The sequence below is a fragment of the Balaenoptera musculus genome, chromosome 11, assembly GCF_009873245.2.
Source record: "Balaenoptera musculus isolate JJ_BM4_2016_0621 chromosome 11, mBalMus1.pri.v3, whole genome shotgun sequence".
Taxonomy (NCBI): Eukaryota; Metazoa; Chordata; class Mammalia; order Artiodactyla; family Balaenopteridae; genus Balaenoptera; species Balaenoptera musculus.
In genome coordinates, this window is record NC_045795.1 from 12,280,740 (window position 1) to 12,290,778 (window position 10,039).

The window sequence follows — 10,039 nt, forward strand, 5'->3', positions numbered from 1 at the left end:
GAGCATGGATGACATCATGGTTGGTATCTAATGTGGTCCTTCGTGGAAAGTTTGAACATGTTTAAGGTATTGGCTCTAATCGAGGAGACTATTTACCCAGTTACTCATTCATCTATGTTTTCTGGTTTATAGGATTGGAATGTAGGTGAAAATAGGGTAATATATGCAAGCAGACGAAAAGTAAAAATTGGGAAAAGGACTGTAAAGTATTGGAGAAGGAGGGGAATGGCGAAGTTGGAAGTTAAAACTGTAAACCCAGATGATGCCGCTAGTGCGTTGCCTGGTCAGGACAGGTGAGTGCCGGGCTGGGTCCCAGCAGAGATGGCCTCAGCCTACAGACTCTAGGGCTGCATTCTATAGGATGGCTAGCCTGCTGCTGCTGGGACCTCGCTGCCCTGAGTGTGCCAGTGTGTGCTCAAAGGAAATACTTTGTGGAGTAGAGAACAGTGCACATAATATATGTAACTCAGAACTATCTGTAGCAGTCAAGTAATTTCAGCTGCTACAGAGGTTCAGTTCGGTACAAGTGCAATGATTTCAAGCAAACAACTTTTTAAAAATTGAGAAAAACAAGATTTGTTTTCCACTATTCCTATACCTAAGTCAACCTCCCATCAGTTTCTAGGAATTAACTTATTTGTTCAATCAACACATTTATTGAGCACCTGCTAAGTTACTATTGAGCACTGGAAATTTAATAATGATCAAGACACGAATGATACAGGATGCCCATGTCATGTACTTAAACCTGTAATTTACACTATTTTCTCTCTCTATAGAAATTAAATAATATTCAAAATGATAGAATATTAACACTGGAGAGGATCTTAAATGTGGTAGTCTCAAAATGCTGACCAGAATAATGGATGGATGGATGACAGGCCAACAAATGGATAAGATATTGTTCACCCCACTACACCATGGACTCCTCAAGCTCAGTGACTAACATGAAAACTACTGTATTACAAGGTGACTTAAGAGAGCTAAAAGAAAAGCGCTGTGTAGGCACGGAAGGTGATGGTTAATTCTCCTTAAGAGCCAAGGGTAAGGGTGCTTCACAAAGACCCTTTGAGCTGAGCCTTAACATTCTAGTTGAATTTTATCAGGTGGAGAAGAAAGTATATGGTGCATACAGGGTTAGAATGCAGTTTGGGAGGCTGGCCCATCCCCCTGTGGTCAATGAAGTGGTAAGAAATGAAGTTCTGAAGGGAACGTGGTTAGAGTTACCGTGGTGAGCGACCTTGAATTCCAGGCTTCATTTGGACTTGGTTCTCCACTGCCTTCAGAACCAGGAACTTTTGGGATGGGAGAGTGGCAATCAGATCTGGTTTCTTGCACAGGGAACACAAGGAACCACAGAGGAAAGCATACACAAGAGCAGGAAGAGAGCAGAGGCAAGAACTCAGTTTTGATCGTCTATCGACATGAAAATGAAACAGATCAAGAGCCTTCGGAAGTATGAGCAGTATTTAGTGAGGCAGAGAAGTCATACACCAATTCTGCTTATATCTTGGAACAAATAATCGTTAACAGAGGGACAAACAGAGGGGAGCAAGCCATGGGGGTAGGAATGGAATCGAATCTGGTTTTGAATATGATGCATTTGAGATGCTTGATGACTGGCAAACCTGGGGTCTGTTGAAAACATGGGCTGGAACTTACAGAGGATGGAAAAGGTAAAGAGAAGCATTTAGTGGCCATTACATTTAATTGATATTTGAAGGCATGACAATGACATGATATTTGAAGACATGACAAGAAGTCATCATAGGGAGAGCATTAAGGGGGGAAATGAATAAAGCTGAAGATGGAACCCTGAAATGACCTAGACCTAAGGTGGACGGTGAGACTAGGAAGGAGTCTGAGAAAGACAAAGGGACGAGGAGAAATCAAGGGACTGAAAGCCAAGCCCAGAGACAACTTCAAACGGGCGTGTCCACTACGTCCAAACAGGCAGGCCAGCAGAGTCAAGGAGCTGGAGGGCCAGAAATGGCCATGCGAATGTGGCAATATCAGGTGGTCCCAAGTTCCAAGGAAGAGTGGGTGTATTTTGAGATTGAGGGCATACTCCAAGGTTGCCAGATTGTAGTGAGCTGAGCATGAAAGTGAGACAGGGACATGGAAGTGATAAAGGGGGGCCGACATGCATTGGTGACAAGGTGGAGTTAAGTCAAGATGGTACCGTAGGAGGAGGCGGGCTCAAGAGAAGCGTTTGCGTTTTGCATTTTAAATGGGAGGACTCAGTAGGCATAGAGGAGGGGGCCGTGGAGAGGGTGAGCCAAAAGGTACAGCAGAGAGGAATCAGCGTTGGAACTCTGGAGAAACAGAAGGCTCAAGAGGCTGTTCTGCCAAAAGTCACGATCTATGAGATGTGAACAAAAGCATTCTTTCATCCTTTTATTAAGGGTTACAAAAATTAGCAGTGAAGCTAGAGACATTTCCCCCACCCTATATGTCTGCTCTACGTTGATCCTGTTGCAGATGTGGAGCTCAAATGCAATGTGGGTACATTCTGGGGTTGTCCCCTTAACCCTGCCATTGAACACTGAGGATCAGAAGCCCCACGGGTGACTACTCTTGGGCAAAGCATGAACTCTTCCAAGAAAAATGTGAGAAAGAAATGCCCTATAGCCCAGAAGTTTGAGCAGATTTCCAAACACAAGCCTTGGGAGAGTGCATGTATGAGTCACTGCAAGTAAGCCTGAAGCAGGATGGTGCAACGGATGCTTTGGCGCTGAGAGAGCTCAGAATAAACCAGGAAGCCAATGTTTTTAAGATAGTTTTACCAAGCAGTGGAAAAAGAAGCCTACGTGGAGTTTGAGCACAGTCAGAATTTAAGACCAAATGCAGCCATTTTTGCCTTTCTCATTGCTTATCATATTTAGTGCCTTCTCACAGAAATCCTATAACATTGCAAATTACTTTTATTCATATTTGCAGAATCTCCTTGAAATGAGTTTGTTTAAAAACTGCAAGATGCTAAAGAGCCCTATGCCTTTTAAAAACAAAACTATGTCAAGACCACACCAATTACACAGATTTAACACACCTGCCAGATGCTTATGGAAAAAAATACACTTCAAGCAAAAGCTAAACATCTGTTGTTCATAAACTTGTGCTAATGCTAAGGGGAAGAAAAATCTCAAAAGCATAAGCAAGCAAGCCTTCTCTCAAGGAGCGATTCTTCTGGTTGAGAAGAAAACTCCTATACACTTGTGTGAAACAAAAAGATGATAATAGTTCTAAGACCAATAGTATTGCACATACATGTATGTATATACGTATATATGCAAATATATATGCTTATAATTTTTCATAAATGTTTAAAGAATGTGAAGAAGTCCCTGTGGATTGGGTGCATTTGTGGAAGGCTTTTTGAAGTAGATAAGTTGTTCTTCGCCTTGCATTCAGTACAGAATTTGGATTGGCGGGAAGGAAAACAAAGCATGAGGATGTGGAAGAGCCTGCAGGTGAGGGACAAAGGGTGATAAAATAGGAAGAAATTAGAACCAAGTCATAAAGAGACTTCTGGAATAAAGATCCTAAGTTTGGTGAGTGTGTGAAAGATACAGTAAGATCTTTCTTCATCTGTGGTTCATTCAGTTTGTATTCATTAACTTGGACATTGATTTATTAACTCAGCAAATATATATATTAAGCACCTGGTATGTATCAGGCTCTCTGTTAGGGCTAGAGCAGCTGTAGTTCTCACCCGGGCTGATTTTCTCCCCAGGAGACACTGGGCAGTGTCTGAAGATGGTTCTTTATCATCACACCGAGGATGGTGTGCTACTGGCATTGAGTGGGTAGAGACCAGAGATGATGCTAAACGTCCTACCGTGCACAGGACAGCCCTCACACCAAGACATTTTCTGGCCCAAAATGTCAATATTGCTGCTGTTGAGAAACACTGGGCTGGAGGGTTCAGATATCCCAGGTGAAGTCCTCGCCCTTCAGGATCACAGGGGGAACTGACACTGTAAACGAAGAATTCCGGTGCACCGCGCTCCGTAACGAAGCAGGTACCGGGTACTATGGAAGAGCAGAATAAGGTGCCACTAAATTTGCTTGGAGTTGAAAAGATTTCTGGAAGAAAGTCACGTTGCAGATGACTCTTAAAAGATGAGTTGAAACTTGCCCAGGTAGGAAATGTGGGCAGGAGAGTGTTCAAACATGCAGCATATTTGGGACCAGTGGGCAGTTTGGTGTAACTGGAATATAGGGTATGTGGCTGGAGGGGATGGTGAGAGATGCGACTGGGAAGTTAGGTTGGGACTACATCCAAGAGGGTGCTGTGGGCCCCTATTCATCTCTATCCCAGCCACACTCGAGAAGAAGGGCAATGTCCACCAAGGCAACCTCGAAGTAGCTGGGTTCTGCTGTTCTGTTCATGGCACTCTTGTCTGTAGATTTCATTTCCTCATCTGGGCTTCGGGAAGCATGTGTCCTCTGTGTTTTGAGTAAAGGTAATAGTGAAATAAAACCCTTGCTGATAATTTGTCCTAAAGATAGAAGCTGTCAGATAATCATTCAGAATTTAAAAGCTCACGTCAGTATTCCTTCAGATGAAGAAAACGGTAGGATAAAAATATAGCAGGGCTTATTAGTAACATCTTACCTATTTTTTCCCTAAATGGTTAGAACACACTGCCTTTCTCTGCTCTTTACATCAACGTTTCTGTTATTAAAGCTGTCTATTTTTCAGTTCTAAATCCTGGGAGGATTTTCCCCATGAATTTAACATGACTGAGGAAACTTGCTCCAGGGTAGAACTTTGCTGCAAATTATCTAACTGAAACTAGGCTGCTTAATAAAGAGACTAAAAATGAATCACAGCCTTTTTGTAGCTTCAAATGGGGAGTTGCCTTTCTCCTTCACCCCCAATTTCATTATTATTCATAACAGAAAGAGGCCAGCTTTATACAATGATTTCATGGAACGAATGTCCTTTGTGTTCAAAACTGGAGGCTGCCGCTGATACGGGCCAGGAGAGTGTATGTGGAGAGAGTTAGGGGGTACTACCTAGTACTCCTAGTTAGGGGAGCTACCATTTCTAAGCTTCTTCAAAGGCCACCTCTGCCCGTGCCACACGATGCTTATCACTGGGGGGCGTGCATGACACTCCTAGGGTCAGGCAGTGCCTTCTAAATGGCACTCAGGTTATCTGTTCAAGCCCAAGTCTCTGCATGTGTATCACCATGACTTTACTGGGTTTTAGATATTATGTAAGTTCTACCAAGAGCAAGTGTATACAAATAACCCATTATACTGGAAGAGGAAACTTAAAGCAGAATTACAAATCTTTCTCAGTGCCCCCTCTTCTGCTTTCTGACTCTTTGCAGGGGAAAGTGTAAGGGGTACCCTACACTCTAGTCTGTGGGAGCCGTGAGCCCCGCCCTCATTTCAGTAATTGATTCTGGAAAGCTTTTCCTCCTTCATAGCATCCTGATGTTTGAAAGTTCTTTTTCCTTTGGAGAAGCCACCAAGCTTCCCCTCTCCCCTCTGGTATTTAACCTAAATTTATGCACAGTACTACTTAATACTCCTTGGTAGGGTCCCTTAGCATGGATGTTAACAAAGGTCCAGCACCAGAGGCTAGACCATTCTAACGACTTTACGGGAATCAACTCGTTTCATCCTCACAATGTGCCTGTGATGTAGGTACTCTTTTTGGCCTCATTTATAGATGAAAACTTGAGGCACAGAAAGATGAAGTGACTTCTAAAGGTCACGGAGCTAGAAAGACGGAGAGCCAGCAGTCAAGTCGTGATGTGATTCATAATAAAAATATATATTTGGTCTTTGTCACCATTTCTGGCACAGAACTCCTAAAACCCTTGGCATTTCCTTAGTGATGAGAGCAATAAATATGTCTTTGGTTATGTTAATGAGGTAACTTTTGGAGCTCACCTTGCCAGGGTCCCCAGCCATGAGATTAGAGGGTCAGAACTCTGAGTCCCATTCCCCCAGCCTCTGGGAAGGGGAGAGAGTCTGGAGCTTGAATCAGTCACCAATAGCCAGTGAATTAATCAATCATGCTTATGTAATGAAGCCTCCATAAAACCCAAAAGGAGAGGGTGCAGAGAGCTTCTGGTTGGTGAACATGTGGAGACTTGGGGCGCCTAGAGGGCACGGAAGCTCGGTGCCCTTTCCCACACACCTTGCCCTAAGCATCTCTTCTATCTGGTTGCTCCTGGGATATATATATATATTTTATAATGAACCGGTGATCTAGTAAGTGAATTGTCTCTCAGAGTTCTGTGAGCCGCCCTAGCAAATTAATCAAACCTGAGGAGGGGGCTGTGGGAGCCTCTGGTTTACAGCCAATCAGAAGCACAGGTGACAACCTGGGCTTTCGACTTACCTCAGCAGTTGGGGAGAGCAGTCTTGCGGGACTGAACCCTTACCCCGTGGAATCTGATGCCGTCTCCGCTTAGATGGTGTTAGAACTGAGTTGAATTCTCGACACCCTGCTGATACCTGAGAATTGCTTGGTGTAGTGTAGGACGCCCCCATCCCTGACACCCAGACTGGGATTAATTCACAGATGCAGGCCAGTGGGGTTCTGAAGCCCCATCCAACATGGCGGCAAAGTCACACAGGGCCTCAGAGGGTCTCACCCAGAACGTCTGAAGGGACTTAATGGCAAATAAATGGTTTTGCTTCTTTGTTTTTTGTTTGTTTGTTTAATGAGCATGGCAGCCCAAATTTTCTCCACCCCCTTGAGATTGAGGGTAAGCTGTTGATTGCAAGAATCCTCACTATTCGTGGTTCTTATACTTCTGCTTTGAAACAGCCCAGTTCCACCACATAAAGCAATTTTTTTAAATCATCATGTGTTTTCTAGGGGGAAAAAAAAGAACCTTAAACAAACAGAAGGTATACAGGTAGATTAGGGGATGGGATTAGCAGTCTGGGATGTCCAGCACTGTGTTTTTGACCGACTGAAAGCATTGTTGAAAACAACTGAAGGACTTGCATCTTGGCTAGCTTGTGCACTTTCAAAGTATCATTGTTAATACCCATTTCTTCACCAGCCCAACTCAGCTGGCTTCATGTTCCCACCAGTAATCCCTGAGGAAAGAACAAGAGCCTGGGCTGGTTAGGCCTTCGAGTTGGAGGGGAGAATGTGTGTGCACTGCATCCTCTTTCTGTAACCAGCACGGTGGACTTTTGGAGGGCAGCCCCCGTTCCAGGCCCACACCCACCAGGAAAAAGGCCAGCATATTAGAGCCAACTCCACAAAGCATTCTTGAGAAATGGATACTTCGCTCAAGACATTGAGGAAAGATGGGAAAGGACTCACATTATATACACAGTGTGGCAAAAATGTCTAAAACCCCCCATGCAAGCATCTCTGTTCTTCCTTTCCAGACACTGTAAGCAGCGACAAAGAGAGGAAACAAGAAAATGAGCCTAATAAATATAAGGAAGGAAAATACGGAGGAAGAAAGAACAAAGGAATGGAAAATATTTTTCTTTAAACTCAGGTGAACCAAATATCTTTGTTGGCTGAGTTAGCAAAGGAGAGTCAGCTGGGGGGGGGTGGGTGATAGTGAAATAAACTCATGAAATGAAAGCATTTGTTCCTTCTCTTTAGGGCTGTTTATTACTTATGAACCATGAGGGTAAAGTGCAATGTCAGGAGAGTGAAGATGGTAGAATTCATTCCTTACTGTATGTCTCTGACCATCAACAGTTATCCCTCAGTATCCACAGGATTTGGCTCCAGGACCCTTCACAGATTCCAAAATCTGCAGATGCTCACGTTCCTTATATAAAATGGTGTGGTATTTGCATATAACCTAAGCGTGTCCTCCCATATACTTTAAATCATCTCTAGATTACTTGTAATACCTAATACAATGTAGCTGCCATGTAAATAGTTGTCAACATGCAACAAATTTCAGTTTTGCGTTTTGGAGCTTTTTGGAATTTTGTTTTTTCAAATATTTTTGATTCACGGTTGAATATTAGAATATGGAACCCACAGATACAGAGAGCTGACTGTATATGCAGTTTGTCAAGAGACGATGCAAGCCACATCTGTTAATGGAAGCCTTTACTGAGGCTTGGTGCAAGAAATCATTGGGTTATCAGTAGATCTCTGCTTTTCAGCTCACAAGTTGCTCAACTATACTGTAAAAGGAAGAAACTGAATCTGTCAGGGCCTCAGTTTACTGCCCTTGAACTTGAATATCAGTGGCTTAGGAATGAAGGAAAGATCATATTTGAATGTAAATGTCTAGCTTGTTATCCTGAATCATCTGAGTCATAAGATAATGCCCCTGTTTTTTAAGGAAAACCAAAGACTGCTTATCTCAATGCTACTGGATGTCAGCGACCAGGGCCAACACCACCTCGGGTATCTCCTGCACCTGGACAAGGCATCCAGCTGACATATTGCTGTTTGACACATTGCTGCCTATAAACACATCTGCTCAGGGCACTTGCCACTGCCAGCAGAGCTCAACCCATACTCCTTGAAAGTCAAAACCCTTCATCACTTAGCCTCTACATACCTTTCTAGACTGGGTTCTTGTTCCACCTGTTACCCCACCAGTGCCGAGACTGGAGTAAACTATTCAGCTCTTCTGAATGTGGTTTGCATCCCCTCTCTTCGCACTCCTGGACCTTTGCTGAAATGTTTCCTAATGCCTGGAGAGCTTTTTTTTCTTGCCTATTTGCATCATGGCTGTATTCACCTGACCTAAACTTTCTTCAGGTTCCAGCTTAAATCTCCTCACTTGCACAAATTCTTCCACAAATCTTCCCTCCTCTGTCAAAATGAATTTCTTCCATTATAACTGAGAGCACTGTGCACCAACACATAGCATCAGAGGGTTTTTGTTTGCATTTTAATGCATATGCCTGGATTACAATAGTTCCTCCTTTGTACTTACCGTTATGTAGCATACTATAGATTTACTTATTTATTTCTATATTGTCTGTCTGCATAAACTACAGGGACTTTGTCTACTTTGTTTATTGCTGTATCCCCATCGCCTGAACAGTGCTTAACAGATAGTAGGTACTCAATAAACATTTTTTAAATTAATAAGTGAGTGACTCATGGGAGCCTAGAAATCCCAGATTGCCCTCATCTTTCCATCACCTCAGGGTGCCTGGCAAAGTGCTTTGCACATGATTCTCGAATCCAACTGGATTCAAGAGCCAGCCACCGGGATCTGGCTATGTATATCTCCTCTGCTTTGAAGAGGAGATGTGGATTTAACTGCAATTATACAGCTATAGTGCTGTGAGGCAGGCAGGCATGATGGAGGATGAGACTCTTACAGGAAAATTCTAGGTTAATGGGCAACCCTAATTGCTAAATCTAATTAGGAAATCAGTTAAATTAAGAATCCTTCATGTAAGAGAACCCAGTAAAAAGCCGTTGGGCAAAATTTTTCATTTCTCATTCACTTCAATCAGCTTCCTCAGAGAAGGCAGCAAGACAGCAGGACTTCAGCAAGAGTATTTTATTGGCCCAAAAGCTAAGCTCTCATGACTACAGAAACCAAGAGGAAAGGACAACCTGGTGTTTTGGCTACTAGATTCTTCTTTGGCATGTGCTCGGGAGGAAGCTGCCATGTCTTCTAAAGATTGAAAGGATTATCACTGCGAAAGCTCAGGCTCTCATGCTTGAGTCTTTGCCAGCATCCTTCCAATTTGGAGAGCTAATCCCCCTAATTGGTACAATCAGACCCATCTCTCCACTGAAGCCAGCAACACAGAAGCCCCATGCATTCACCTCTATTGCTGAAACAGTTACTTATCTTCAGTTATTGCTCTGAAAAGATAAATCTTTTTTCCCCTTAATATTTGCAAGTTTAAAGTGTTTCCATCCTCATCTTCTGCAGCACCTTAAGAATCACAGGGTCCATTCCTTTTTTCTGAGAAATCCAACAAATATATTAAAAATGAAGAGATACAATAATATGAATATAAGGGATTACCAACATCAATTCAACAGAATTATTTTATGTAAATACATGTAGTCAGAGCTTGTACTCAGAAGCAGAGTGGTAACCTTAGT